General features: G+C 37.7%; 1 non-coding gene and 1 pseudogene across 1 annotated transcript; both read right to left on the bottom strand.

The window, feature by feature from the left end:
• Positions 1–25,687, bottom strand: part of LOC109678216 (dnaJ homolog subfamily C member 14-like) — a 160,359-nt pseudogene that overhangs the window by 115,113 nt on the left and 19,559 nt on the right.
• Positions 5,736–5,807, bottom strand: Trnaa-agc (transfer RNA alanine (anticodon AGC)). The gene has a single exon. It is a non-coding gene; the product is annotated as a tRNA-Ala (tRNA).

Raw genomic sequence — 25,687 nt, 5'->3', positions numbered from 1 at the left:
ATATGTATCTGTATAGGTGCTATTATATGATTAAATTCTAAAACTCATTTAGTAGCATTGCTGAATTTATGATAACTATATGACTATGTGATATATTTTTTCCCATTAAAAGGACAATTATCTCTTGAGTGCAGGTCTGATATATTTACTTGAAAGAAGAACTTGAGATAAAAAAAGCTCAAAAACCACCGAACTGAGAAAGACTGGGAGTTCATGACTCAAAATCACAGAGATGCTGCCTGCAGGAAGAAGGGGGCTGTAGCCATGGGACACTAGAAACAGCTGACAAAAGCTTACTTTGGCCCTCCAAGTAGTGAAGGGATATACATACTCCTTCTCAGAATCCAGGGAGCCATGTTTTCTTTTCTTTCCCTTTCTTTTTAAAGCATTTTATTGAGCTATTATTGATATACAAAAATCTATACATATTTAATGTATACAAATTATGTTTGAAGGTAAGAATATAGCTGTGAAACCATCACCACAATCCATGTCATAAATATATCCATCACCTCCAAAAGACTCCCCCTGTCATCATTATTATTTTATTTTGTGCGATTGTGGTAGGAAAACTTAGCATAAGATTTACCCTCTTAGCAAATGCTGAAGTATACAACACCTTTTTGTTTCCATAGCTGCTACACTAGAAGGTAGAACATCTTGCATTAACGGTACCTTTGTGTCCTTTGACTACTACCTTCCCTGCCTCTCCCTCTGGCTCTGCCCCTGGCAACAGCCATCCTGCTTTCTGTTACTATGAGTTCAAATTTTCTAGATTTTTTCATGTAAGTAGTATCATGTCCCATTTGTTCTGCTTCTAGCTTGTTTTACTTAACGCAATTTCCTTGTTGTCATAAATGGAAAGATTTCCTTCTTTCTAAAGGGCTAACAAATTGTATATATATCCTGTATTTTCTTTCTTTTTCTTTCTTTTTTTCTTCTTTCTTCTTTCTTTCCTTCTCCTTTTTCTTTCTTTCTTCCTTCTTTTCCTTCATTCCTTCCTTCCTCCCTCTCTTCCTTTCTTCCTTCTTTCCTTTCTTTTCTCTATCTTTGTACTTGCAGATACTCTACCACTTGAGCCATACTTCCAAGTCCATTTTCACTCTGGTTATTTTGAAGATGGGATCTCAGGAACTATTTGCCTGGGCTTTCTTGAACTGCAAACTTCTGAGTAGCTAGGATTACAGGCTGAGCCACCAGCATCCAGCTTACCCTGTATTTTTTCCTCATTCATCCATCAATGTACTTTGAAGTTTCCATATCTCGGCTATTGTGAAGACTGCTGAAAATGAGCATGAGAATGCAGTCACCTCTTCACAATTCTGATTTCAATTCTTTTGGATATATATCCAGAAATGAGAGTGCTAGATCATGAATAGTAGCTCTATTTTTTATTTTTTAAGGAAAATCCATACTGCTTTCCATAATGTGGGCAGCCATGACTGAATTTGTCACTGGATATGTCAACAGAAAATACACAAGCTTGCCAAAAAGGAATATAAATTAGAATTTTTCAAGTGAAGAATGTAGAGATCTCTTTTAAGGAGAAAACTGGATCATTAAGGCCTCAAATATGCTGTATTACTGTTATTTAAAATATGCAAATATAAAACTAGGTGCAATTTCCTAATGTAGTTCTGTGATAAATTGAGTATGATAAAAATAATAAAATTCCAATTAACAACATTAAAGTATGACATTATTTTGCTGAAACCTTATTGTAACTTGTAATCTGGAAACATGTTGATTGCTACAACACAAACTTTTAAAAAAGTCTGACCTATAATACATAGCACGTATTATATAATAATTCAATTTTTCTGCCACTTTTCACTTCTTAAACTATTTTGATTTTATAGTACATTTGATTATCACTAAAATGAAAACACAAGACTGTAAGATTCTAACAGAGTACTTCCCAGACACCCAGAAATCTCCAGTAGACATCTGAGGACCCCAGGTGGAGGAACACTGCTTTCAATCCACAGCTTGTAAGACAGAGGCAGCTGCCTGAGCAAATGTCTCCTGCAAAACATTGTCCAAGGCAGCAAATCCTTGTTCTCTAGTTTTAATGTTTTAATTCAGTGTTACGGGTACAAACACCTAACTGTGAGTCAGTAAGACCAATTTAGTCTTTAAAATAAAGACAACTAGGAGACATCACTTTTCTGGATATAGGGGAAAGTTTATAATAATTCATCATATTTATAAATATCACTAACTTTTTCTCATTATCACCAAATGTGTTCAGCCTGTTGTTTTGCATTTTTTAATTTAAAGTTAGGAAAAAACATTTCATAATAGAAATTTTTACAGCTGTTCCCTTTCAGACCCATGAATGACTGCATGTTTTCTCTCATATGCAGAAGATAGATCTAAATAATAAACATATACACAAAACCATGATCATATACAAACTCATAAGTAGAACATGTTTGTAATAGTGGAGCTCCTCTTTTCTTTTCTAAATCGGGAAAAGCCTGTTGCAAAACATTGGTCCCTCGTTCAACTCCTCACACCATGTTCTGTAATGTGTGATTCCCGGTCTGCCAGTGTATTGTAGACACTCCCCGGCCAACTGGCAGTCGTACCATTTACCTACAAAATTTAAGATGACTCAGCTGGAAGGAGATCTGCAAATTGCCAAGGATCTATATGTTTACTACTTTCCATTCCCAGGTATCACTTGCTAAATTCTACTAATTGCATTGCCCAATATTCATGTGAATGAATTTTGACTTTTTTTTTTTTTGACAAGCTTTTATTTTACTTGCTTTGCACTTGGGAAACTTCTATTGGATGCTTCCAGTAACAATCTCAAAGTGCACACAAACTCAAGGAATTTACATCTTTTCTGTTTTAGTATCTTAAATTTGTTTTTCCTTCCTTGGATTTTTACATGGTATTTCTCTAGAATTAATTCCACAAAGCAAGAAGCATGCCCTAAAAGATATACTACATTTAACAGCATGCTTGGATTCTAACAACTTTAGTCACTGTATTAATGATCTAGAACATACAGATGGACTAACAATTTACACATACTTAGGGCATCTGAGTGAACTTTGTGAAATTGTGTTTCTACAATTGTTCTTACAATATGTTTAGCTTTTTCTCATGTTTTACTTCTAATTCTAGCCATCATACCCCAAGAAAGGTTTTTATAAACATTTTTAAGAAGAGAAAGCAGGCTTGGAGAGATATTGTTCAACATATGATGCCTCTTAAATTGTTGGGCCAGAATTCAAACTGAAGCCAGATTCTCTGTGTTCCCATCATACCTCATTGTCTTTGTCTGTTTGGGTGCCATGATCAAATACATTAAACCTGGCAACTTATAAACAACAGAATTTAGTGCTCATACTTTTGAAGGCTAAAAAAGTCCATGATCAAGGCATCAGCAGATTCAGCATCCAGGAGAGTCTCACTCTTTGCTTCACAGATGGTCGTGCCTGGTTCCTGTATCTTCACATGACAAAAGGGGCCAGGAACCACAAGTTTAGCATCAGGATCAATGTTCTTACTACATAGTTCACTTCTTAAGGGAAAGGAAGGTGGGAATAATAAAGATTCCCTCACTTTACTCTTTGCTCTACACCATGTCCCACTTTCAGCTGTCAAAGTTTTCAGAAAGAGGCAGATTGAGGGAACTGCATGAAGCCAGGGCATTGGGCAGGCTTGGGTGGTGGGGTTGGAGCATGGAAGCCATTTTGCAGCAACTTTAGGGACAATGATCTATGGTCATCTTTAAATCTTTTTTGATGCGTGTCCTGTTCTGTTCATTGTGACCATAGCTTCCCAGTACCCAAATTAAGGCACGTGTGTGACAAAAGAGGCCTTATGACTGCGACTGTAAGTGATTCATGGATGAGAATCCAGAATGGCCTCACACTGTAAGGAGGAGTGATAAGCTGCACAGAGATGAAACCTAAATCCTAACAGCATTTTCTAAGGTTTATTCTTGCTCCAAAACATTAAAAAAGAGACTGAATACAATGCCTCATTGTTGGATTGCAGTCATGGCTCAAGTAGTAGAGAATCTACCTAGCAAGTGTGAGGCCCTGAGTTCAAACTCCAGCACCACCATTGCTACCCTCTCAAAGATGGTTCTGGACTCCCAAGATACTTCCTGCAAAAGAGAATTACTTGCAACATTAAAGTTTCTTCTTCCATAACTTCAAAATGGAAGCTATGTAGCTAATTTTTAATGCAGCCGAGAAATGTAACTAATAAGTAAAGTAGCCCTTTTAAAAATTCACCTTTTCTATCTTTTAACACCTTTTCAAAGGGCATAAGGGACATTCTTATTTTCCTCAGATAGGGTAAGGAGATTGACCATCACAGTGACCCTGCTAAAAATTATACAGCTAAAAAAGGATTTGGTTCAGGGGACTGAACTCAGCACACACTCTACCACTGGGCTACATCTCCAGCCTTTGCAATATTTTTTTAAATGAGATACTGTCTGCAACTTGCTTCACGCAAGAAGCGACCCTTGTAGAACACCCTGGCATATCGCCTGGTTCACTTCTCAGCAATGCTGAACAAACGCCACTTCTGCCTGTCCCCAGCTATTTCAACACACACTCAAATGAGCCAGCTTTCCTCATCCATGACCATCACTTTGTTTTTCAAGTTGTTACTGTCACCAGCATGGCCACAGCACTGCTGGGTTGCAAATGGGAATTCTGAAAGCACATTTTCTTTCCTCCTTTGATGGTTTGTTTGGCCATGGACAAGTCAGTCAATTTCTTAAACAGCACGGGAGAGCTGAGTATGAATGCAGATATTTTTGTTCCAGTTTGCAGCTTACACTTCATGTTTGCTTTTTTTCATTCAGAAGATTCTTTCCTTTTTAAATAAACAAATAAATAAAAGACAGGGTCTCCTTATATCACCCAGGCTGGTCTCAAACTCGTGATCCTGCTGTCTCTGAGTCCAGAGTGCTGTAATTACAGGTTTACGTCACAGTGCCTGACTTAAATTTTCTATTCCTATCTCTCTTTTTCTTTTCTTTTCTTTGTTTGGTCGTGACAGTACTGGTATTTAAATTTTCTAGGCAGGTGCTCTACCACTTGAACCACTCCGCCAGCCCTGTTTTTGTGTTGTGTATTTTCGAGACAGGGTCTCATGAACTATTTGGCCGGGGGCTGGCTTTGAAGTGAGATGCTCCTGATCTCTGCCTCCTGAATAGCTAGGATTACAGGTGTGAGCCACCTGCCCAGCTCTATTTCTATTCTTTGTATGGAAAACCCATTATCTCAGGCCTTCCAATTGTCACATCCTCCATTTACTTGTCTCTGTTCACAGCTTCTCCTCCCTTTCTATTGAGTTATCTATCCCTGTGCTAATACTGTATTCTCTTAATTTAAGCAGCCTTATAATAAGACTTAAAAACTGGTGGCATTAGTCTTAGTCTATATCAAGTTGTCTTGATACTCTTGGACATTCATTTATTTGTCATTTAACAAATATTTAGTGAGCAATTCAAATGACACCCACTTCCCCCCATACCAGGTGCCTGAAGGTAAATCAGTAAATAAAACCAGTGTTGATCCCTGTGCTTGTGTGTTTTATATATTACATAAAAGCATTAGAATTATTTTGTCAATTTCCACTAAAATCCTACCAGGATTCTGACAGAAATCACATCAAATTAAAAGATTAATTTGATTTTTAAACTTCTGTTCCAAGGATCTGATTCCTCCCCAATCAGGAAGCTTAAAGACACAAAGTGGAGGTGCTGGGGATCGAACCCAGGGCCTCGGGCACGCTAAGCACGCGCTCTACCACTGAGCTACACCCCCTGATAAAAAGATTAATTTGAGAAGAATCATTATCTTTATGCTACCACAGACTTCCCATTCATGAGCATGATCAATCTAGGTATTTATTCAGATTTTTTTATGCCTTTCGACTACGATTAGTAATTTTCTCCTTGAAAGTTTCTTACATCTAGCAAAAATTATCAGTAGGTAGCAAAAGTTTTAGTTATTGTTAAAAATTGTCTCTTTTTCTCTATTACATTTTATAAATGACTATTGCTGCTACACAGAACACTTGGTTTTTGTATGATGGCTTCGTGTGAGACTTTGACTAATTTTAATCATTATTTTGCAGATTTCCTTCAATTCTCTGTGTGGATGGATAGTCACATAACAGGCAAAGGAGGACTATTTTGGCTGTTTCTTTCCAATATTTACAACTTTTATTTCTTTTTCTTTTCCTTTTTCTTGGCATTGACCAGGAGTCTAGAACAGTGATAGAAAGTAGCATTCATTGTTGAATAACATTGAAAAAATCTTAAATTTAATGGCGCTACTTCTAAATTATTCCAATGCTTGGCATAGGTACTGGGAAAATATCACCTCACTTTAAGGAGGTCTTTTCCTAGTTTGCAATGCTGCTGTACTTCATAAATATTAAATTGTTTCATAACCTAGAAATGGTTATTTTGATACATTTACATATGAATTATATGGATAGATTTTCTTATGCTGAAGCAATTTTACATTTTCAAATGAATCCTACCTGATCATAATGAGTACTTGTTGCATTTAGTTTACACTTTAATTGAATTTTTATATTCTAACTTATTGAGAAATAGTGCGTATTCATTCATTAGCAAAATTGGTATGGAGTTTTAGTTGTATAATCCTTTGTGTCATAAATTGACACTCTCTGCTCTCTCAGGTGGCCTTTTTGGTTAAGGTGAGGAATGTTTTTCTCTAAAATATTGCTTATATTCTTCTACACAGTTTTCTAGGATAGGTGTCTTTTACAAGACAGTATTTTTTTAAATCACACATTTTTTCTCTTTAAAAATGGAAGTTTTGAACAATTTTTCTGGTGTTAGTCAATTTCTTTCTAGAAAATTTTCTTTCTCAACTACTTTTTGGCATGAAGCAACTTATACTATTCCATTATAATTTTTAAAATCTCTACTTTCTGTCGTTATTGGTCATTTCTTTTGTTCCTGAAAGAATTTGTTTATTTATGCTTATCTTCTTTTTCTTTTTTCTTTTTTTTTTTTTTTGGTCTTAATTTGGCAAATGGCTTTTCTTTTTTGTAGATAAAAAAATCTTTTATTTTTCTTAGTAGTATCTGCTTTTAAGTTCTACACATTTTTATTATTCATTTCCTTTTTTGAGGCAGTTACTGTTTTCTATATTCTTAAGCTAAATTTTTATTTATTTTTAATTATGTTAGGATTGCAATTTTTCCTTACATACCAATTTTGCTTTATTCCACAAGTTTTGAAATGTAGTATTTTTGTTGTCATTTAGTTGTATTTTATGATTTAAATTATAATTTCCTTTTTAGCTATAGTGTTTAATAATGTATTTTTAGTTTTCAAAGCTCCTTTAGTTTTCAATAATTTGTAGTATTTTTATTTTTCCATTTTAATTACTTGTGGCCAGGGAAAATTAGCTTTGATTAAGGCAACTGTTTTATTTTATTTTGTTTTAGATTTTGGGGCCAGCTTCTTACTATGTAGGTCAGGCTGGCCTTGAACTCATGATCCTACTACATGCTGGGATTTCAGGTGTGCAACACTCATCCAACTCAGATGATAATTTTGAAAATTTGTTGGTACGTCCTCTGTGACCTGGTATTTGACCAACTTTGCTTGCTGTTCTGTGTATGCTTACAAAAAATGTAAACTTTGTTTCTTTGTTTATATTGTTAATTATAATCTCAACTCTTATTTGCTGTTTCTAATTTGTTATCTACTTGATCAATAAGTTCCTGAGAGAGGGCTATGAAAATTTCCCACTGCAGTTGGATTTGTCTCTTTTTCTATTTGTTTTTCAGTTTTTGCTTTTGTGTTTTGCTAGGTTCATAGAAGTTTATGATTGTTATATTTTAGCCAATTTTTCACTTTATCTTTATTTATCATTGTTAACATTTGCTATCTTAATTTCTGTTTAATCTGATATTTACCATTATAGCAGCTTAATTTTGTTACCTATTTTTATTCCTTCATTTCTGACCTTTTGATGTTTTGTGGTTATTTTATGTCTCTTATAAGTAAAATGTGGCTGGATTGTATTTTTAATTCTGTAATTCTTTATTAGTGGTAATAATTTTGTTTGTTTGTTTATTGGTACTGGGTTTGAACTCAGAGCCTTGATCTTGTTAGGCAGTCACTCTAACACTTGAGCCACTCCACCAGCTAGTGGTATTCACATTCCACACACACACACACACACATGTATATATATACACATATGTGTGTATATATATATATATACATGTGTGTATGCATACACACATATATACGTATATATGTATATGGGTATATCTATCACTAGGGCTTTAATTTTTAATAAACTTTTAAAGTCTTAGGGTAGTTTTGGATTTGCAAAACTATTGCAAAGATAATACAGAATTCCCATATTGCTCCTCCACTCCATTTTTTTCTGTGATTAACTTCTTACATTAGTGTGGGATATTTATGACAGCTACTGAACCAATATTGATGAATTTTATTAACTAAGGCTCATATTTTATTCAAATTGGCTTTACTTAATGGCCTTTGGTGTCCCATCCTCTCCAGACGCCACCATACATTTAGCCATCATGTCTCCTTAGGTTCCTCTGGACTCTTTCTCGACGTTGCTTAATCTTGACAATCTTGAAAGGAGTATTGATCAGGTATTCTGTAGAATGTCCCTGAATTGGGTTTCATCTGATGTTTTACCCACCGTTAGTCTGGGGTTTTGTGTTTGAGGAAGAAGACCACATTTTCATCACGTCCTACCAAGGGTACCTGTGATCAACATAATTTATCATTGTTGGTTGGCCTTAATCTCCTGGCTGAATCCATTCAAATAAAACTATGCCACACCACTTCTCATACAGCATGGGTATCTTATGACACACCATCTCACTTCCTCTCTCCCATCCCATAGTACGCTGTAAGATTGTGGTGATCCACATGCTACAATCACTCAGCACATTGTAACTACTGTTATTTTAGGGAAGCAGTTGTCTTTTAGATCAACTAAGAGTAAGAAGAACAAACGAACTTATTTTACCTTCATTTATTCCCTCTCCTACATTCTTCATTTCTTTATGTAGATCCGAACTTCTGTCATGTATCCTTTTCCTTGAAGAACTTCTTTTAAAATTTCTTACAGGATAGATCTGCTGGTGGTGATGAATTCGCCCAATTTCTGTTGTGATGAAATCTTTTTCTTTCACTTTGAAGGATAATTCTGGATATAGAATTCTAAGTCAATGGGCTTTTTTCTTTCAACACTTTAAATATTAACTCTATGCTCTTCTTCCTTACAAGTTTTCTGGTGGTAAGCCCACTCTGAGAATTATTTTCTATTAGCTCCTCACAAGCTCCCTGAAGGCAAGGCTCTTCTCCCATTCCATTGCCATTGCCTGGAGCAGTGCCTGTTGACAGGCATAGCAGGCACTTAATAAATATGCTGGAACTGGGATGTAGATAGTTGGTAGAGCTCTTGCATAGCATGTGTGAGGCTCCAAGTTCAATCCCCAGCACTGCAAAAACCAAAAAGAACAGTAAGTAAATATAATGAATATATGGATAATAAGTACATTATTTATTATAATTAATGAATTAATAAATGAATATTTTTTCATTTTCAGGATTTATAATTGTTTCTTTTATTTTTTGCACATGTAATGGGTTTCAGCATGACAATTTCATACAAATTATATAATGCACTTTGATCTTGTCCACACACCTCTAATATTCTCTCTTGTTCCCGCTCCCTCTGGTCTCCTTCCTCTTCCCAAAAAGTACCCCTTCTATTTTCATGGATTTTTTTTTTTTAAATCTAGTCTGTATCTAAGAAACATGCAAAATTTGTCTTTGTGAGTCTAGTTTATTTCACTTAATATGGTCTCCAGTTCCATCCATTTTCTGCAAATGACATAATTTCATTGTTCTTTGTGGCCAAATAATACTCTGTTGTATTATATATATATACCACATTTTCTTTAGTCATTCATCTATTGGTGAGCACCTAGGTTGATTCCACAACTTGGCTATTGTGAATTATGCTATAATAAACAGCAAGTATCTCTATTGCATGCTGACTTAGATTTCTTTGGGTACACATCCAGGAGTAGTATAGCTGGAGAAAGTTCTATTTTTAGTTTTTTTAGATGAAAACTCCATTCTGATTTTCATAGTGCCTGCACTTATTAATAATACCACCAACAGGGTATAAGTATTCCTTTTTCCTCCTACATCCTTGCCAGCATTTGTTGTTTTTTCCTTGATGATAGCCATTCTGACTGGAATGAGATGAAATCTCAGTGTGGATTTCATTTGCGTTTCCCTGATGACTAAAGATATTGAACATTTTTTCAAGTGTTTACTGGCCATTTGTAATTCTTTTAAGAACTGTCTGTTCAAATCATTTTCCCATTTACTGATTGCATTGTTTGTTCTTTTGGTGCTTACTTTTTTAAACTCTTTATATATTTTGGATATTAATTACCTGTTGAATGGATAGCTACCAAAGATTTTCTCCCACTCTATAGCCTGTGTCTCACTCTGGTAATTGTTTCCTTTTCTGTGCAGAAGCTTTTTAATGTAATAGAATCCCATTTGTCAATTCTTACTATTATTTCCTGAGTGATTGGTGCTCTGTTCAGAAAGGCATTACCTATGCCTACATCTTGAGCAATTTTCCTATAGTTGTTTCAAAGTTTCAGGTCTTACATTAAAGTCTTTGATCCATTTTGAATTGATTTTTGAATTGATGGGGATCTAGTTTCAGTCTTCTACATGTGGATATCCAGTTTACCCAGCACCATTTGTTGAAGAGGCTGGCTTTTCTCCCACATATGTTTTTGCCACCTTTGTCAAGAATCATGGCTGGTTCTTTTGCATGTTCACCTTTTTTTTTCATATTTGTCCATTTTGGTTCATAATTTGTATTCTTTTAAAATTCGTGTCATTTTTGTTCTCCTTTTTGCAAACATTAATTGTCATTATTATGATGTTTTTGTATTATTCCATTACTTCCATTTCATTGGGGTTAAATTTGACCTGGAGGTTAAATAAAAAGTAAAGCTCTATATGAGGCAGTAAAATAGAAAGTTTGGTTTTAAAACATGTAACTAAGCAGGCTAAAAATTGTTTAAAAGAAAAGAGTTCTACTCCAGCTAATGCCTTTAAAAAATGTTTTTATTAGGATATATTCATTATATGGGGGGATTCATAATGACAATTCCAATTAGGCTTATATTGTACATTGGTTAGATCACCACCATCGTCTCTCCCCCTCAACCCCCTCCCCACCCCACTTAAAAAATTGCAAGAGGTTTCTTAGTTCTGCTTCATATAAGTATATGAAGTCCATCTACCATATACATCACCTTAATTTCCTTCCTTCACCCATCCCCCTCCTACTAGCACCCCTCCCCCTGCACACATACTGTGCCTATTTTACAGTCCTGGTTTTCATTATTAATATTTAAGTTGATGTTCACAGGGCTGTCTCCTTGTATGCCCACTGTGGGTGTGCTTTACTTTAGTCTGATCAACCCCTTCCATTTTTCTCCCTTACCCCTCTACCTCCCACCCACCATTTTTCAACAGCTTTCAATACACAGCCTTAGACCTCTTTTAACAAGACAAGAAATGTCTCACCTTCAAGAATTGCAACAAGATCTTTTCACCTGCATTCCTCTACTGAATTTCTCTCATCTACAAAGTAGGATAAGTTCCACCTGCAACAGCTACTTCAAGGGATAGCTTGAGAACACAGTGAGCTCTTACTGCTGAGAATGCTCTGAAACACAAAAAGTAAGATTGGATGGGGTTACTAGTGATATGAGGAGCGATGCCAAGGACAATAACACTTGCACTTTTTCAGGGAGAACGAGTGCCCTACTTCCTCTCTGCTGGCTGAAGATGCCCATTATTAGAGTGTGATTCCTTTTCTTTAGTGCTTTTAGCTTTAATTTAAAAATCATCTTGAGCAGACAGCCATCCTTTCCCTTTTCTCTGGTGAGTCACAGGTGAGAAGGAGAGGATAGCATGAACAGTGTCTCAGAATCTGGGTTTTATTTTAGTTCAGACACTGTGAAGTCTTGCAAAGAAGTCCCAATTCTTCTAGGGTCCAAGTCTCCTCACCTCTCAGTTTTAGAGAGAGACAAGGTGAGACATTCCACATATCTAAACATTCCACCAACACCACTCCATGACAGTTGTATGCCGGGTAATAATTACTGCAGCTGTCAGAGAAGGCTTTGTCACCTCCATTTCCTTGTTGGTATAAGGGAGCCAGCATGGGGAGTGAAGTAAATTGCCTAAAGTTCATATAGAACTATCTGGTACCAAAGCCAAGCTGCTTCTTCTGGTTTCTCTGGAGGATGGAATCACTCCACCACGTCAGACCGTGTCCTTCTACTGCATCTGTAGCATCCTCCCAGCTATGGTTCTCACTTACTTGCACATCTGTAAACCTTTAAAAATATTGATGTTTCAACACCACAATGAGATGTCATCTAACACCCATTAGAATGGCTACCATCCCAAAAATAGAAAATAACAAGTGTTGGCAAAGAGGTGGAAAAATTGGAACCCTTGTGTACTATTGGTGGGAATGTAAAATGGTACCACTGCTGTGGCAAATAGTATGGTGTTCGGAACACATGAAAAAAATAGAATTGCCATATGATCCAGAAATTACGTTCTGGGTGTATTCATTCAAAAAAATTTGAAAACAGGGACTTAAGTTGAAGTTTATCTACCCATGGTCATAGTAGAATTATTCATCATAACCTAAAGGTGGAAGTAACCCAAGTGTCCACTGACTGGATGAACAAAATATGGTGTAGCCATGCAATGGAATCTTATTCAGTGTTCAAAAGGAAGGACTTTCTGACCCATGCTACAACATGGATGAACCTTGACAACGCTATGCTAAATGAAATAATCTTGTCTTCCACAAATGGACAAATACTAAAATGCCAATTATATCAAGTACTTAAAGTCATCAAATTCATAGAGAAATTTGCCAGGGGCTGAGGAAAGTGGGATTATTTTTAATGGGTATGGAGTATTAGTTTTGCAAGACAAAGAGTTCTGGATATGGATGGTGGTGATGGTTGCACAACAATGCAAGTGTATTTCATGCCAGTTAACTGTATACTTAAAAATGGTTAAGACAGCAAATTTTATGATGCACACACACATACTCTTCAGTGTCAAGCTAACTAAATCAGACTCTGAGGACAGGACAGGGGCTTCTGTGTTTTGCAAAATCTCCATGTGTGGGATTCCCTCTAGAACAACATGTTGCACTCTGGCCCTATTCCTTGGAAGCACTCATCTTCAGTACCAAAATGTCATTTGCTGGTTTGCAGCAACATAAAAACAAAAGTCACTGGCATCACCTCCTGTGACTATTCTCTTGAGCATATTCTTCTTGGGAAAGAAAAAGAAGCTTCTGTCTTGGGTTTGCTGACATGAAAGAATCTTCTGTGTGCTTATTCTGTTCTGAAACAAACCTCACTCTGAGTTCTCTGACCCAGGGAGAAAAAAAAGGGCCTGCTATCAGGAGAAAGCAAAGAAATCCTGGGCTCCAATCAACAGAGTGCCTGGGGAATCAGAAGAACATTATGGTGCTGTATAAATTTCAGGAGAGCATTCAGCCTGCAGCATTGTCCTGAATTCTATGTAAAATGCCAGGGATGCTGGTGAATTGGAAGGTGACTTGGATAATCACAGGCCTCAGGCCTTACTGTGATGATGAAGTTAGAAAAAAAAATAGATTTTCAGTCAGAGGAAGAGAGGAAATGAAGGAAGAAGAGCTTTATGGGGGAGTGCCAGAGGATGGAGAGTTTGTCACAAAGCCTCTAAGTGGATGATGAGATGCTGTAAAACAATTAAGTGTGTTTCCTTCTGAAAAGAAATAGCAATGAATTTGGTTTATATCTAAGAAAGGGAAGGGCTGATATAGAGATCAGGATCCTTAACACCTTTTATTCTGCTGCTGATGCAGGGGTGGGGGCATCTCATTCTCATTCTGGATATTTCTGTTGCCACATGAGTGAGTTGAAGCATTGTTTTGGTTAGTACTGTTTAACAGAATTTAATTCAATGATGGAAAACTTGCAGTGGTGTGTTGGAGCCATTTTTGCTAGCTTGCCAGCGCCGACTGATAACATTTTAAGGAATTCTATGAGCTGATTTTTAAGCAATAATCATTATTCTAAAAATTGAAGTGTATAAATTAACCATCAGATACTATATTGAAAAACAAAGTTAACAAATACTCAAAACTGATCACTTATTAATTGCTTTACTATATTATCATTGCTGTGTATGTATTGAGGTTTTCAGTGTCCAATATGGCAGCCAGTAGCCACAGGTGACCATTGAGCCCTTGAGATGGCTAGTGTGACTGAAGAGACAAATTTTAAATGTAATTTACCTCAAGTTAAGATATGTATCTAAGCAACCACATGTGGCTAGTGTCTTCTGTAATAGAGAATATAGATTCAGGGTTTTACAAAAAGCAAAAACTGTAATCAGAATTGATGACAATAATTGTTATCAGATCTGATACCTGAACAGTATTTGTTTCAGTTGCTAAATGAATATTCTTCTTTTCACATCAATAATTTGGGTGATTTATTACCAGATCGCTTGTGTCTGACCTTATAGTACTAGGGAGACCAGCAGTGCAGGAAGGAGTAGAACAAGCCAGAGAGAGAATTCATTTAGAGCCCTGTGAGGTGTCATACAACTGCCAGCAGGGAAGTTGTGAGCTTGACAGTTGTGCATCCTGGGAACTGAAGTCAAATGCTTGGTCCTCATTGGCCTTGGGTGCTGTCATGTCACCAGCAGGTTTTTCTGGGATTTACTCAGAGTTCAGGAAGAGGACTCTTAGTGGGATCCCCTCCTTTAGATACCACCACTGTTTGACTCAATTTGCAAACTGAGAGACCTCAGCTTTCTCAAACTGTCTAGGGTCAGCTCTGCTCAGGCAGCTGGGAAGGGCTGGACCATTAGCACTTAAAGTGATTGCCTCCTCTGTGCAAGCCCCACCACCTCCCCCATCCCCCCAGGTAGCTCCCTGCTTTAATTTCCCTGCAGGTTTCAGAAAAGATGCATTAAATGATCATCACTAGCTGTTTTGTGAGCAGCCTTTTGTGACCAATAATGAGTGTAATGAGAGAATAGAAAAAGGGGAATAGGATGATTGAGGCTCACTGGGATGCTTTTGCTGAGAGTTTGTAAAGCAACACAAACAGACAAATGAGGCCCTTCTCTGCCCATTCATTTATGTCTGTGTTTTCATTTGTTGCTGAAAGGTGAGCCTGTTTATTAGGCATGACTAGACAACAGAGACCCCTCTTCTCAACTGAAGGCGGGGTCTTAGAGCAGAACAAAGACATAATCTTACCTCCTTACAGTCTTGGTTGAAAATGAGTCAGTTCTGCCAGGCCCGCTATGTAAGTAAAATGACTACAGCTGCCATCTTCCATGAAGCTCTGACATCTAGTAAACCTGTCCCTCCTTCCCACTGCCAGAGGTTCTAGATCTCCACATTCATCTGGACCTCTGAGACAGCTACTCAATATCTTCCTAGAAAGACATCAATACATGGTCTAAAATCCTCAGTGACTCCCAGCTATCTACAAGCAGATTGAAATGACATTAAAGAACCCCAGCGAGGTGGACTTTAGGTAACTACATCATTACATAGTAACTTCTCTGAGGGCAGGAACTCCATATCTCGCTCAGCATTTTAATCCTAAGTGGTAAAGTGGCTTGGAGTTCAAGGGGCAAGACAGTTGGGTTGGACTGAATGCAAAGAAAAAGAAAAAGCAATTCTAATCTTGTCATGAGGATATGCAGACACAAAAGAAGAATGAAGAAGAGAGAGAGAAATTGGTACTCTTCACTAAATGAGTCATTTTCAAGGTTCTTTAAAATTTTCTAAATTTTTAATTTTTTTTCTTTTGACATACTGAGATTTGAACTTAAAGCCTTGCACTTGCTAAGCAAGTACTCTACCACTTGGACATGCCTCTAGCCTGGCTTTTTTTTTTCATTTTTCTTTTATTATTCATATGTGCATACAAGGATTGGTCCATTTCTCCCCACTGACCCCACCCCCTCCCTTACCACCCACTCCGCCCCCTCCCTCTCCCCCCCCCCAATACCCAGCAGAAACTATTTTGCCCTTATTTCTAATTTTGTTGTAGAGAGAATATCAGCAATAATAGGAAGGAACAAGGGTTTTTGCTGGTTGAGATAAGGATAGCTATACAGGGAGTTGACTCACATTGATTTCCTGTGCGTGGGTGTTACCTTCTAGGTTAATTCTTTTTGATCTAACCTTTTCTCTAGTACCTGTTCCCCTTTTCCTATTGGCCTCAGTTAGCCTGGCTTTTTTAAATAGTAGAAATCTTATTAAAAATGTTAGTACACTGCTATCACAAGTTGGACAACAGGAATTCTGTATTTCAGGCCATCTTAGCCCCAGGTTCCTGAGGCACCTTAATTTCAGTAAGAGGAATTCCAGTTTGAAAGGCATGCCTTCAAGTAAGAAAGAGCTAGAAATTAGGCAGTATGACTATCTGTGTGACCTTACACAAATTGATTCACTCTCTGGACCATAGTCTCTCTTCTGTCAAATGGAAATGGAGCCAAATGGTGACCAATATCTCTCAGCTCTTAAAACTGATGATTGTAAAAGCTGGAATAAACCTTTCTAAGGTCATGGAGATCCCAAATCCATGTATTTTCATTTCTTACTTGTGAAACTTATAGGCCAAAGTTTTAGCACAACTCTCTTAAGAGTTCATGTAACAGACATCTGTCCTTTACAGAATCAGCTGATTTGGGGGACTGATCCTATGTTCTTGTTGAAAACTCTGCTAAATTCTCTTTATCCAAGGCTTTAAAGCCCTTTTGTGGAATGATATTTTAGAAGTTGCTTGGACAAATCTTTTGTCAATTCTTTCTCCTCCCCAATAGAATGTCAACTGCCCACTGGGGCTAATTTTGGAGAATATATCTCATTGCTTCTATAGTAGACACTATCATGCATCACCAGATTTCCCCTTCAGAACTGACACACACAACCCCCAATTGTTGGAAAGACCACCCACTGCTAACTTACAGCTGCATGCTTCACTTGGGATTTCCCAATGCTGTACAAAATTGCCTTGCCCAAGTATATGCCCTGTGATAGAATTAAAGATGGCAGCAAATTCTTTGTTACGCATCCCATTGAAAGGTGGAGTTGAATCCCACACAACCACTTTGAATTCTGGGCGATTGTCTGATTGCTTTGATAAATAGAATTCAAGAAAAGTCATGCTGTGCTTGTTTCTGGGGCATTCCAAAAACACTGAGACTAGCAAATTCCAATGTCTGTCATGTGGAAAATTTTCTGGGAACCCTGTGCAACCTTACAAGAAGCCCAACTAACTCTGAGAACACCATACTCGAGAAGCTTCAAGTAAATAACTCCATTCAGAGTTTCCATAAACCTAGTCTTCTAGCACACCCACCAAGGGGTCAGCCATGTAAGAGAAGCCATCTCGGATCTTCCAGATCAGTCAATCTGCCAACACAAATGACCCTACCAATAGTATGTAGATGTGAAGCTTTAGCCAGTTGAGCCCCACAAATTTATAAGCTGTGATAGGATGCCAGTAAGTTTTGCAGTAGTTTGTGCATAGCAAAGCATAACTGGAAAATGCTCCTTGCTCAGGGGAGTTCACAGCCAATGAGTGGTCACTGCTGGTAGAAAGTCTTAGAGCCCTCGCTTGAGGCCTGGGTACCCCGAAGCACCTTCTCAGCTCCAGCTTCCTGAAGAATGGGTTGAGGCCTCATTCACAACTGCCTTGTCACTCAGCTTTTCCTTGTTCAAACTTCCCCACTTCTTAACAGGTATATCTCCCCAGAAAAATTCCATCTCTTCCCAGGAAACCCAATCTAAACATATTTTTGCTTTTTCAAGTAAATTTGCTCAGTTTTTTTCTTTTCATCCCCTCCCTTTAGGTTTAAGCTATGTTGATAGAATAACTCAACAGAATTCAAACTGTTATATTATTTAGTGTCTTGAGAATACTATCTGGTGGTCATTAATATTTGTTGAAAGAATTATGCTGAACAAAAGAATCAAAGGAGTTTGTAAGAATAGTAAAGTACTTATTTTTTCATGGTTGTTTGGGGGATAGGCTGAGGGAGTTCTAGCTCCTGGTGATCCAAGCAATAGCTATGAATCTTTCATCTTTCTTGCACCTGTAGAAAATTAGTTGGGCTAATGAACCTGTGGCTCATTGACTGAAAAAACTGCGAAAAGAAATATGGAGTTTCCCATGTGGAGAGATCTAATCAGGGTTGCCAGATTTTCTACTAGAGTAGAATTAAGCCTGGAATTTGTCAGAGAAATTAGTAAATTCACAGACAAGCTGGGCTGGGCTAGTTTGTACCTCTCTGCACACTGAGCTTGAATGTATACTACCTAAACCATCCCAACTTTTAATATTTGGTATTTAAAGTGATGTGTTTTGCTGTCTGAAGCTTTCTCTAAATGTACAAGCAGGGAGGGGGTGGGGGCAGTGGGGAGAAATGAACCAATCCTTGTATGCACATATGAATAATAAAAGAAAAATGAAATAAATAAATAAATAAATAAATGTACAAGCAAGAGAATAGTTATAAAGTACACATTATCTGGGGAAAGGAAAGATAAACACTTCATGGAAACCTGGAAACAAAGGAAGGGCATGACAAGCCTGGTGCGGGTTTCTCACTGAATTTGAGTGGAGAAGTCAACCTACTGCTCTATATTATTTTTATTCATTTTTAGTTCACTGATAACATCTTACCACCTTATTCTGTGTACAGTCTGGGTATTCCGAGATGATTTGCTGAATCTGTTTCTTTGCCCTTCCATCTTTGGGCTCCTGTTACCATTACTTAGAAAACACATAGCATGGTGACACCATATAAATTCCTATGGGAGAGATCACACCTGTGAATTGCCCCAAATCAACCTGCTATGTGGAGGCAACAGATTCTCCACCCCCTTCCTGCCTGCCCACTGCCCCGCCCACAGTTTCATACATCTTCATCATGTTTACAACTTAAGACTAGAAAAAATCCTGGAAATAAAAATAAAATTGAAAAGTGACACTTTTACTACCTTGATATTTATTTCCCCTGAGGTTCTAGAATGCCTTTTCTGTCCTTGCTCAATGGAACACACACACGCATACACACACACACACACACACACACACACACACACACACACACACAACGTTTTCTTAGAATTGAGCACTGTCTGGCCTTGCTGCCCAGCGTGTGGTCCAGGACCTGCAGCAGGCCTCACCCAGCCTGTTAAAAGCACTAAACTTGGACAAGTTACTTGAACTCTGTGCTTCAGTTTCATCTGTGAAAAGGAAAATTGAGATGTCTCCTTCATAAGGTCATTCTCTTATGTTACACATGTGGGATACACACATTCTCTTGTGTGTACATATATATGATACACACATTTCTAATCACTTTTTGGTTATTCAAGCTTAAGTTATTCTCTCTGTGACTAGCAGTCACAACTATAAAATGCTCAGTGAATAAAATAATGAATAATGGAATGTGTTATAATGCTTGTTTGGGTTTTGTCTTATTTGACCAGTCGAATCCAGTACCTTGGTGAAGTCTATAGAGTCTGCATTTGCCCCTGTAATAAATGAGAAATGGGCTGAGAGAGGAGCTTTGCACAAGACCTCAAAACTACTTCAGGTCAGACCAGGATCAGAGCTGGAGCTGTTTGGGACTTGTTGCTTGCAAAAGATCAACACACCAATGTCATGCCTGTCAAATGGGAACACAGTGGCTTTTAAGGGTGGATATCTGGTCAAGAAAACATTTCCCCTCGATTCCTCATTACCAAAGACTGTTGACTTCACCCACTCACCTCAGCCTCTCTCCCAGAAGAGTCCTCAGCCTGTGCTTGCTCCAACTTTGCAGTGTCTGGCAGGCAAAATCATTGGGACGGACCTTCCAACCTGCCAATATTTTATGAACCTTTGTGGTTAAAGGAAAATCATCACAGAAAAACTGCTTTTTCTAAACATCCATGATGTGCATTTTCAATGTTGCAAAGAAAATTCTTCTCACAAGCACAGTGACCAAAATAACCCGACCTTATTAGTTTATTCACTTTAAATTTGGTTTTGTTCTGAGTATGAAAATAAACCCTCATGCAATGTGACACCAGCAGTAAATACTTTGTTTTGTTTTAACAGAAAGGGGGGAAAACAACTTTAATTTGAATACTAAACCATCCAGAATATCTAGCTGAAAACATGTTTTCATTATTTGCATTCTTAGGTCTGGCTTGTTATGCTTTTGGCATATCTGCTGATATCGCTTGCAATATTTTTTCATTTCATATATTAATATTTAATATTCTTTAAACATTGTTCAACCTTAATGGTTGCCTAATTTCTGTTTTTCATCCACAGAGAAGCTATTAATTTATGAGTATACAGGGCAATAAGTAATAATTTGCATGAATGCCTTGAACAGATATGCTTCCACGGGCCGCCCATGGCATAGACTCGGGAAGAGACGATACCATCTATTGGCTAAGCTCCGATGAACACTGCTTTACAAGAAGTAGAAAAAAAAGTTTTTTAATCCATAAAGAAGTCTACTAAATGAAAAGTCAACGGAGATGACAGGAACCGGTTTGTTTCTTCTCCTCTCTTCTTTTCTGTGAGCTCTGCAGTTCTCTGCTGTGAGAGATGGATGAAATGGCAAAGCAAGAGGCATAGGTATTTTGATGAACTGGAGGACCAGAGCATCCTTACCTGGGTCCGGGACTGTACTCTTGGGGTGCCTCTGTTGACAGAGAGACACGTCCATACTTTGCCAGCTGAATTAGCCCAAAATATGATCAGTTAGGCCAAAAGAATTAGTCACCGAGTAAGTCAAAGCGGTGGTCTAGCAATTTCTACACAGCTGATGTCTGCTCAGCTCCCCGTCCCCTTGTGTGTGACATTTCTCCTTGTGTATATTTGACAAATGGTAATGGGCAGCACAGGACAGCCGGTGTTCAATGTTGATCTTGGGCTTGGGGTTAAGTTGCAGTCCAGAGAGAGGATACCTTTTATTTGTTCAGTTAGCTGCTTTCACAGTACCGCCAACACAGACTTAGTCCCCAGGGGGCCCGAAACTCAGTGATAGAAATTATCACCATTTCCTTAAACTCCTGCCCCAGTTTCTTAACCTCCAGGGCTCATATCAGTCACCTAGAGTTGCACTGCCCAAGAACCTAGGATTGACAGGCCTCTTGGGACAGTTGCTACTCTTGACATCCCAAGGCAGATGATTAAGGTAGTTACCCACACAATTTAAAAGAGACAAAATAATTTTTCCTCAATTATCTGAATATTACAGCTAGTCTTTTCAAGTAGCTACGTGATTGCTATAATTCTCTTTTTAGCTTTTTTCTCATCTTGAACAAACCTTACAGGTAATAGTAGAAATGTAATAAGACTGTGGTTTAGTGACCATACTAATAAAATCTCTTCTCAAGATCCAGTGTTTTGACATTCAGAAAACATTTTTAACAGAAGGACCATTTTCCTAATGGTTCAGGAAGCTGAACGACCTATTCTGATGCAGTGAAACCTAAGAACCTAAATTTTAAATTGAGCTCCTAAAAAAATCATCTCTGCTTTCTCTTGTGTTATATTTGCACCATGGCTGCTGGTGTCCAGGATATGTTTGTCCTTATTACAACACTGAAATAAAATTATTAGTGCTTAAGTTATGAATATGCATTTTTAAAACCTTATTATTTGGGATGGGGGTATTTATTGTTGGTTTGTTGTTTGGGCCTCAAATTTGTCAAAAACAAGTACCGAGAACGCACACTTGGGTATAAATTTATCCATGGGTGAATTATACATTGTTTAACATACAAACAACTGTGACACGACTTTTTCTACTTATTGCCAATTCATTAATAAAAGAGTTTTATCATTTGGCATTTGTTGAAGATTTAGGGTTCTCTTATTGAATATGTAATTATTAATGTGTTAATAATTAATGTATAATTATTGCTGTATGTAAGCATTGCTTACACAAACTGAACAAATTTTCCTTCCTGTAAGTAAAAATAATGTAAAACAGCTTCTCATATTATGTGCTTTGAATGCACTGAAATCTACTGTTTGTGGCACTAGGTTGGCTACAGAAAGGTAGGAACTGAGCTTAGGTGCTGACTTTGAAATAAGCCCATTTGTCATTGCTTAAATTCTAACTTACGATACTGGTTGGAACTCAGTGTTGTGATATGGGATGTTAGGCTTTGGGTGGCTGCCACACAATAATGGACGATTGGGTATGACTTTTTTCTTGAGGAAAGGGAGATAACATAAGCAGAGCCCAGACCATTCCCTAACTACATCATTGTCTCTCTACCTCTGATCTGAAATGCTAAGTGGGGGGCGGGGGAGGAAATGACACACGGTCTACAGCCCACATCACCTTCTCACGGACCAGTGAACCACAGCTTCAGGTATACAGTCAGTGTTGGGCCCTTGGCTGGGTTAGCTGTGTGCTGTGACTTCCTAGTTACTTCTGTGTTCCTTTCCATTTCACCTACGGCTGAAATGTTAATAAAGAAGAAGCCCAAGATACATGAAGAAACAAAAACAGCAAAAAAATCATGGGTCTACACTATGCTATGATGAAGATGCCATGAATATTTCTCTTGGCTCTAAAGGCACCATGATCATCTAAACTGAGTTTGCAACCTTTCTAGGAATATTCCTAAAAACCCAACAGAACCACCAACTCTGTATTATTTTAGTAATCAGCTGTGATATCTGTGCTTATTTTTCATTAGTACATGCCACACATCTTATTAATATTCCCTAGAGAGAGGAGATCTATGAGGAAAAAAAATCAAGATTCCTTTTTTAAAACAAGGACTAACATTTTTAATTTTCACCAGTATATGTGTTACTTTTTCCTCATAAAGTGACAAGATTTTTTTTTTGAGATCCTAAAGTTAGTTTACTTATTACAAAGCATGTATAAATAGGTTAAAGGAAAACCACTGTGGTATCTTTGTGGATTTCAAAATCTGAATGCATCTATGAAGCATGAACGTGAACTGTCAGACCAGCTGCCAGAGCAAAAATATTAAAGAATCCCTGACCTAGGGGAAATGGGTCAAGTTAAAATCAACAGACGTGATTCCATAGGTCAGCTCAGCTCAGCTTTTCCACCTGAGCTGTTTTGAAATCAGTCAGAATTCCCAATTATGGGAAGTAACAACAATAACAACATAAACAGCTAACACACATGCAGCATTTGTTATGTGTGAAGCGTGGTAATTACATTAATACCGTCAACCATCACAGCTGTGTTTACGTGATTATTCATATTCCCATTTTTCAGATAAACAGACTTTCCCAAGATCACACAGATGAAAGGCAGAGCTGAGAGTCAAACTCTGCTGTCTGGCTTCAGAATCTGTGGCTAAATAGAGGCATCAGATTCAATTTGATCCATCAGCCCAGTTAGCCATAGGTCAGGGGTCAGCAAATCATGACACATGGGCCAAATACAGCCAAGTGCCTCCTTTAGTGTAGCCTGTGAGCCTAGAAGAGTTTTTTTACACTTTTAAATCATCTTTTAAAAATCAAAAGGAGTATGTTGCTTTGTGGTGTGTAAAGATTATGAAACGTTTGAATTTTATTAAATGTCCAGAAAGCCTTGTTAGAATACAAACGTCTTACTCATTTGCACATTCTCTATGAGTGATTTCTTATTACAGTGGCAGAACTGAAGAGTTGCAACAGAGACCTATGGTTCGCAAAATCTTAATTGTTCATTGCTTGTCTTCTTACAGGAAAGGGCTGCTAACCCCAGTCTGAGGTCATTGTTGAGTCACTATGGAGAACAAGCAAGAGTCACCAGACATTACCTGGAAGTTCTCAGAATGAGTCAAGTCAGAAATTAGGATCCCAAATTCATCCTTCTACTTCAGGTACAGGCCTAGAAATGGCCATTGGAGGGACACAGCTGTCCAGCACTGGCCTGTTTAAGAGGGTTCAGACTTAATCAGGTGATTTTGGGGGAGGGCAGTACTGGGAACTGAACTCAGAGCCTTAGGCTAGGCAGGCTCTCTACCCCTTGACCCATGTCCCAAGTAGTCGAGACTAAAGGTGTGAAACACCACAGCTGGCCTGAACCACATTTTCTTTGTCCGGTCATCCATTGATGGATATGTGATTATTTGCACCTCTTGGCTATTATGAATAATGCCACAATGGACATGGTGGTGTATATATCTTTTTGAGCTCCTGATTTCCATTCTTCTGAATAAATACCCTGAAGTGGGGTTATTGACTCATATGTAGTTCTAGCTTTAATTCTTTGAGAAACCTCCATCTTTTCTTTTGTAATGGCTATACCAATTTATATTTCCACCAACAGTGTCCAGCTGTTCCAATTTCTCTACATCCTTGCCAATACTTGTTATTTCCTGATTTTTTATTTGTTTGTTTATTAATGGCCATTCAGCAGGTGTGAGGTGACCTCATTGTGATTTTGGTTTACATTTCTCTCATGGTTAATGATGCTGAGTATCTTTTCATAGATGCTTTCTTTCCCACATAATGGTAAGTACTACATAGATTTTACATTATTGAAAAAAAAAGCCAATAAGTTCTTTCAGTATGTGTTCTCAGGAAACCCCAAAACAATAGCAATTTCTCTTTTTAAACTTAGCAATAACATAACAAAACTGCATATACTGCTTCATAACAAAACTTGCATATATACTACTTAACAGAAAATTTCAAAAGTCCCTGTTCATTTTCCTAGTTTGCCTTTATATGTGGAATTTTCTATCCACCATCAACAAAATTAACCTTCAGTGTTTAACCTCTCATCATTCCTCAAAGACATAAAAAAATGCTGTCATGAGCATTTTCCCATTTTTTCTTGCAAAAAGGAAAGGAAAGGAACAGAAGAAATTTTACTATGGGGGAGGTGGTCATCCCACACTTAGATGATTTATACATATGGGTCGTGTTCCCCCCTCAGGACAGAGTAGATAATTTGCAGGGTCCAAAGCATCATGAAAACGCTGGGCCTTTGATTTAAAAGGTTTAAGGCAGGAAGACAAAGCATTAACCAAGCGGAGGACCTTCTTACGGATCACAGGTCCACAGTGCAGAAAGCCAGCCCAGTCCCCACTTTCCTGCCCATGGTAAAAAAGAAAATTTCTTTTCTATTTTGGGCACCTGTGAATTTTGGCAAAATCCTCATAACCAGTCCTGTGTTCCTAAAGAACTTGCAGGAATGGTAAGTAATATCTTTCAAATCTAATAACAAAAGAGTGTCCACAAATTGCACCTGCTGAAATCTTTTTTTTTTTTCTAGAAAATTCCAAGGGTCACTTCGTTTCAATATTCAGACAGCCACTGCAAGTCTGGAGTCTTGCAGTCAGTCAGAGCAGAGTAACCTCATTGATTTTTTGACACTCATTGCCATGAGAGGAGAGTTACTGAGAATTCGACAAGTGCACAAATCCCCCATCAGTGTAGAGAAGAGACTTTAGGAAGAACTAACTCAAATCTGGTTTTATCACGCTCTGTATAACTCATTAATCTTAAGCAATGAAATGGTTTT

Source organism: Castor canadensis, chromosome 10, assembly GCF_047511655.1.
Source record: "Castor canadensis chromosome 10, mCasCan1.hap1v2, whole genome shotgun sequence".
NCBI lineage: Eukaryota > Metazoa > Chordata > Mammalia > Rodentia > Castoridae > Castor > Castor canadensis.
The sequence above is the reverse complement of the archived record's forward strand: the minus strand, read 5'-3'. Positions and strand labels throughout refer to the sequence as shown.